Source organism: Gossypium arboreum, chromosome 11 (assembly GCF_025698485.1).
Source record: "Gossypium arboreum isolate Shixiya-1 chromosome 11, ASM2569848v2, whole genome shotgun sequence".
Classification (NCBI taxonomy): Eukaryota; Viridiplantae; Streptophyta; class Magnoliopsida; order Malvales; family Malvaceae; genus Gossypium; species Gossypium arboreum.
In genome coordinates, this window is record NC_069080.1 from 49,513,285 (window position 1) to 49,520,294 (window position 7,010).

A 7,010-nucleotide genomic window follows, 5' to 3' on the forward strand; every position below is an offset into this window, starting at 1 on the left:
ACTTTGGCCTTTAGACCTTATAATTAATTGGGGATAAAATATGACACAAAAAGCCTTGTGGCTTAGTGGCAAGTAGCGTGTGGAGCATTTAAGGGGAGGCATAGGTTGAATCCCATGGCAAGTAAAGAGCACTTATTTTGCTAACAGGCGGCAAGAGTTGGTGTTGAATTTAAACTCTAATGTTGGAGGATCCCACATCGAAGCTAATATAAGAGTGGTTGTGAAGTGGCTTTAAATAGAGGAACCATGAAGAGAGTAAATGTACCTTTCTTGGTGGATCCCTTTCGCTGTATGGCGTGCTCGTTTGGGTTGGGCGTCGGCTAAGAGTGCTCGGAGCGTGGATTAACTCTAGTCTCCTATCAGGTGTGTATTTATCACTACTCTTGTTGTTGGATGGCTACTTCGGGCCGCGATGGGCCGAAATGGGCCATGTGGGCCCAATGGGCCTACGGGCCCAATTGGATAAGTTGTTTGATTGAGTAGTAAATATTGGACTAGGCTAGGTGAATCGCATATCTGTGGCTAGGTTTGGGCTAAAAGGGCCACACGAGCGTGTGGGCCCATTTGGGCCGAGAATAGGCTTTAGGCCCATTCGTATTGTTATCCATGTTTAGAATACTTTAGTTTACCAATTACTGAAATGCCCTCGACTTGTAAAATTACCAAAGTACTCCCGATTTACAGAATTACCGTTTTACCCTCAGTTTATAGAATTACTGTTTTACCCTTTATTTGTAAAATTACCGTTTTACCCTCGATTTATAGAATTACCGTTTTACCCTCGATTTGTAAAATTACCGTTTTACCCTCGATTCTGAAATTACGTTTTTACCTCGGTTACGTAATTACTATTTTACCCTCGATTTACTGAATTACCGTTTTACCCTCGGTTACTGTAATTATTGTTTTACCCTTGATTTACGTAATTCTTGTTTTACCTCGATTTATAGAATTACCGTTTTACCCTCGATTTGTAAAATTACCGTTTTACCCTCGATTTACAGAATTACCGTTTTACCCTCAGTTTACAAAATTACTATTTTACCCTCGATTTATAGAATTACCGTTTTACCCCTAATTTACATAATTACCATTTTACCCCCGATTTACATAATTATCGTTTTACCCTCGATTTACGTAATTACTGTTTTACCTCGATTCTGAATTACCATTTTACCCTCGATTTATAGAATTCTTGTTTTACCCTTGATTTACTGAATTCTTTGTTTTACTCTCGATTTACAAAATTACTAAAATACCCTTGGTTTGTGAAATTACCGTAATACCCTCAATTTGTAAAACTACCAAAATACCCTGTATGGTAAAATGACGAATATGCCCTTATGTTCCGTATGGTGATGTGCTTAGGATTTACATATATTGATATTGGATTAGTTAAGTTTGAGTGACGGTGGTGGTTATCGAGGCGATTGATTTTGGAAGTGTTTCAACTTCAACCCATAACGGTGTGTACTAACCCTCTAAATAGCTTAGATTAATATTTTACGAAAAGTCAAAGCTTCATATTTTAGTGATTCGGGAATTAATATTTAGATCTATTTTCTACGCACGTTTAAGTTGGATTCACAACGGATATGGGGTAGGAAGGTATTTGGAACGTTCTTCAATGAGTAGATCTCTTGGTAAGTATTCGAACCTTCTTTCCATTTGTATCTTGTGGTTTAAGAAAAGCTGAAAACCCCTCTGTCGACTAAGGCTAAAAGGGTTTTTGGTGTTATTTGGTTTGTTGGTGCTAGTGAGGATTAAAGGCTACCGATCGAGGAGTGTGTGAAAAGCTTGGATCATTGGAGTGACTAAATCTAGTCATCAACTTCGGTAAAGGTATGAACCCAAGGGCCATTGTGGATGGTGGCCGAATGTGTAAGTGATGATAATAGGTAGTTTTCGATTTGGTTTAATAATAACATGGTCTAATCTATAAGTGGTTGATTATAGGACAAATCGCATAGGAGATCTCGTCAAGGAATATCGCAAATCAGGTGTGTAACGAACCCTTTCATAGCTTAAAGCGATAAAATGCCGAAAAGCGAAATGCCAAAATTCGGCATTTTGAGGACTTGTGAGCAAGCTTAACGCTCACTAGTTAGTTAGAATCCATGAGGCGATGATCGAGAACGATGGAAGCGGTAAGAATGTGATTTTTGGCGTTCTTGGTAAGTTGGGCCTCAAGGGGTAGAAGTGGGGCCCATTGGGCTTTCGGGCCCATTTGGGTAAAATTGGTAGAAAAGCGAAATCATTATATGGAATGATAAGACTGTTAAAACCGTTATGGAATATAGGCTAAATGGGCCTAGATGACGAAATTGGCTAAGTAGGGCCCATTAGGGTTTTAGGCCCAATAACTCGATTTCGCTAAAATGGGCGGAATCACTGTTTGCACCCATGGATTGTTAGTAATCGTTAATGAACATGGAAACCCTAATTTTGGTAAAATTATGAGATTACCCTTATACCATGAAAATGACCGTTTTGCCCTAGGTAAAATGACCATTATACCCCTAGGGTTTATGTATGATTTTAATACATGGGATTTTGATAAATATGGTATGTATGAGATGCACATGACATGTATGATATGCACATGATATGTATGATATGCACATGATGTAATCATAAGCTGCATTGGGTTGGGTTTTATATGGATGGAGGAAGTGAAAAGGGCTTATGCCCCGGTTATCAAAAGGGCTTATGCCCCGATTATCAAAAGGGCTTATGCCCCGATTATAAAAGGGCTTATGCCCTGATTATTGAAAGGGCTTTTGCCCGATTATTAAAAGAGGCTAGGCCTCGGTTATATGATAAAGCGATTATCTTTGCCGATGGAGAGTATGGCGGGGTGGGTCGAGTTAATCCCACATGGTGTGTTGGTTGGTACGGGTGGAGAGTAGCGGATGGTGGGTTAAGTAGTCTCCCAAATGGGTTGCATTCTTTCATTGAAATTATATGTGATATTGAAATGGGCCTAAGGGCCATACCGTTTCTGATAAAGGCTTTGCCCGAGAATATGAAATTTGAAAAGGCTTGCCCGGTGTTATGAAATATGAAATATGAAAAGGGCTATGGCCCAATACATGTTTGAGATTGGATTTGGGCTTAGACCCAACAGTGTTATTGTTTTGGGCTCGAAAGGGCTTGTTGCACACTGAGTTTCCAAACTCACCCCTTTCCTTAACCTTGCGGTGAGCCTTGATGTGGGGACTTAAGGAGGGATTGAGTGGCCACGGTGATTGTCTTTGGACTTTTAAATAAGCGTTGGTTTTCTTTAAATTTCCTTTAAATATTATTTATTTTTGGGTTGTAATAAGGCCATTTTAACTTTTCTTTTATTTCTTCTCGGGATTATTTTATTTTTAATAACTTCAAACCTGGTTGATAATTGTTCAAATGGGCTAGACTTAGGACGTGTTTTCAAAATGATACTTGTTTTCAAAATATCTCAACACCACGATTAATCGATTTATCAAAGACGTCCACTTAAACAAATTTAAACTCGATATGACAAAGTGTGGCTATGGTTGTGGGCATGTCTAGGATTGGATCCAATTAAAGAGCTTGGTACTTAAGTAGCCTTCATGGCTCACCTCCTCTATCTCGGATACCTACCTGGTGCCCAGCTTCCATACACTTTGTTAACTCAACAAAATATAAGGTTTTAAAACACTAAAACGGAACGTGGGTTTTCAACTCCAATGTGGCACGTCAGATTCGGCCATAACGTCTAGGCCGGGTTTGGGGTGTTACAGTTTTGATGTTTAATGGTAGAATATGAATGTTCGGTGTGTAATAAATGACTTTTACTAAGTGATTTTCAGTGAAATTGTCAAAAAAGACTAGTTTGTAAAAAGTTGTAAAAAGTGTGTAAGTGTGTGAATAAATGAAAATCATGCACTGCTATAGTTATGAAAATGATTTGGATAGGCTTAAGATACAAGGAATTTGAATAAAAATCATTTTACGAGCCTAGGGGCAAAAGTGTAAATATGATAAAGTTTAAAGGTAAAAATGTAAATTTTTCCAAAATGTGAATTTAGGCTAATTTGAGTAGCAGGATGAAAAAATGAGTTAAATGTATTGTTATAGATTAAGGAAAATGAGATGCGGACTTAGAACGTGAGGAAAACAAAGAATATGACGAATAAGTCCTTTTTACCGATTGTGCTACCGAGGTACGTTTATATGTAAATAATATATCGTTTTTACTTATGTTATAATATTTTGTTATTATATGAAAGGTGGTTGCATATTGAATGATCACTTGATGTACATTATGAATTGAAATTGATTATAGATGAATTGGTAAAATGTTGAAAAGTGAGGAATTTCCCTATTGGACCTTAGGAATAGAAAAGATACGAATGATCCATAATGAGAACACATGTGTAGTACTATATAAGGCAACTATGTGTTTAAAATGGTTTTAGGTCACGTGTGTAGTACTAACTGCAGGCTACTACGTGTAACAGATGGTTAGGCCGCATGTGTAGTACTAAGTGCAGGCTACTATGCATATCCCATAGCTTCGATCACCTGTGGTACTAAGTGCTGGCCACTAAATGTAAAAGATTGCTTTGGTATAACACCCCAAACCTGGCTTAGACGTTATGGCCAACTCTGGCGATGTTACATTGAAGCGTTTTTCGTAAAGTGCAAAATTGTTAAAAACCCATTCTCTATTCAACCTTTTTGAACGACCTTGAAGATGATTTCAAGACTTGTCGTTTATTTTCAAAATGTAGGTCGTTTGTTTAAAACGTTGTTTCTTGCGGAAGCTCTTAAATTGGTTACGTATCCATGGTATTTTTGAAAAACATTTATCCTTTTGAAAACTCGTGTCTTTTCCCTACTGCTAGCAGTATTAAAGCAAAAGAAATATAAATCCTTAAATTAAAAATAAAATCCAGAGAGGCCTTATTACATAAAAATACCCAATTTAAATTACTTATCAATTAAAAGATTAAAGGAAGCAAAAACAATTGTGTGGCCACCTTCGAGTCCCTTGGAGCATTGATCCACCTAAGGATTTCCTGTGCAGATAAGCAGAAGGGTGAGTTTACGAAAACTCAGTATGTAATCCCTTTATAAACAAGCAATCAAACATATAGTGAGCAAATACAGTCTGGGCCTAAGCCCATATTGGTAACAATGACAATATTAGTTTGGGCTTTAGCCCATCTCAATACAGAAACAATCATGTGTTTGGACCTTGGCCCATTGCATTAACAGTAAACAGAGTAGTAACAATAATCAGTGCAGTAACAGTTTAAATAGTATGCAAGTCTTACCCAACCAGCCTCTACACTCCACTCTGTCCTGCTCTACACTCCATGTGGGGATAAAATGAACCCACCCATCCCTACACTCCAAAATAGCACCAGTTGCAGCACTAAACAGTATTTGCAGCAAAGCTGCCAATAAAATAGGCTTAAAGCCATCAATGATTTGCAGCAGAGCTGCCAGTACAGTACAGTTCCTCCAATCATAATGAACCCATCCCCATGCAATGCATCATACAGTCATGTCATGGAATCATACATGTATCTATTACAGTTTAAATAGCAAGCTAAAATATAGTCATACTTGTACATATATATAAATACCTCACATAGGGGCAAAACAGTCAATTTACCATGTAGGGGCATTTCAGTCATTTTACCATATAAGGGTAGAACAAACATTTTACCTCGTAAGGGCAAAACAATCATTTTAGCACATAGGGGCAAAACTGTCATTTTATCAATTAAGGGTCCAGGTACGCTTATGACCCAACAGAAGGTCCACAGTCATCTTGGACGACCCGTGCAACCTTAACTGTCAAACAGTGAAAATGGGCCCAAGGCCCATATTGCAGGCCCATGTGGGCTAACACGCCCGTGTGGCCAACAAAGCCCAAAAATATCCTTGGTCGTGTGAACTACACAGCCTGGCCCAATAATCTCCATATGCCAGTGTGGTTTACCCGTGTGGGGCCCACGAGTCTATGGTGGGTACACGGTCCATTCAGGCCCAACGTGGCCCAAAACGGCCTAAGCCAATGAAATCACTCATGGTGGCCTCTACGACCAAACACCCACGTTTTACGTGTTTGATCTACCACATGAGTAAGTGCACATTCGTGTAGCCAATAGTCGTATTTTTTGGCTTTTGTCGATTAACAGTTTGGGCAATGTTTACACACCTGAAAGGATTCTAGGTTTGCAACCTCTCCTGAGATGAACCGTACTTTCACTGCTTCAACCGAGGTAGCCTTACAACTCCGTAGGTAAACCAAATCCAACATGATTAGATGCGAAAGCGAAAAACCTAGATTTAGAGAAAAAAGTAATTGGCCTGCACTCTACACGAAAGCCAGAAGCACTCGCTTTGACTGAGGCAACAATGGAACAATTACCCCTTAACAGAGATTGACAGCACAAGAAGAAAGAAGGAGGAGATGAGAATCGACAATGGAGAACAAGGGAAAAATTGATGGAATAAAAATTATATTCAGCTACAACGGAGGAGGTATTTGGCTACACAAAACCAAGTGAGAGTAATGGGAAAATAATAAGAATTGGCCAAAGCAACAGTATGCCAAAGAGAAAAATAATGGACTCCAAAGAAAAGAGAAAGAAGTAGAGAGAGAAGAAGAAGAAGCAATGATCAAGAGGAAAATTGATTGGGGAAAAAGGGAAGGATGCTATTTGGCCAACAAAGAAACAAAAACCCAAGAGACCCAAATGACCTTTGCAACATTCGGCCTAAGGTAACAAGGGAGGTACATTTGAAAAGAAAAGTAGAAGAGGAATAGAATTGGAAAACCAAAGAAGGCACCGAAAGCCCCTAGCTCAACTCGACCTCCAAAAATGAAACAGCACCGAAAACTAGAGGGATAACCTACCTCAGTCGAAATTTTTGAGTAGCCAACATACCAAAGCCAAATTCCCCTTGATTAGAGTACCAATTTGACATAACTCTTCCACCATCTCAACATCCCAAATTTTCCTCAAATC

At 38.8% G+C, this 7,010-nt stretch overlaps 1 long non-coding RNA gene across 1 annotated transcript; it reads left to right on the forward strand.

Moving 5' to 3' along the window:
• Positions 1-1,606: 1,606 nt before the first annotated feature.
• LOC128284112 (uncharacterized) lies at positions 1,607-1,999 on the forward strand. Its single transcript, XR_008274427.1, has 3 exons — positions 1,607-1,643; positions 1,758-1,842; positions 1,957-1,999. It is a non-coding gene; the product is annotated as an uncharacterized LOC128284112 (long non-coding RNA).
• The last annotated feature ends 5,011 nt before the right edge of the window (positions 2,000-7,010 follow it).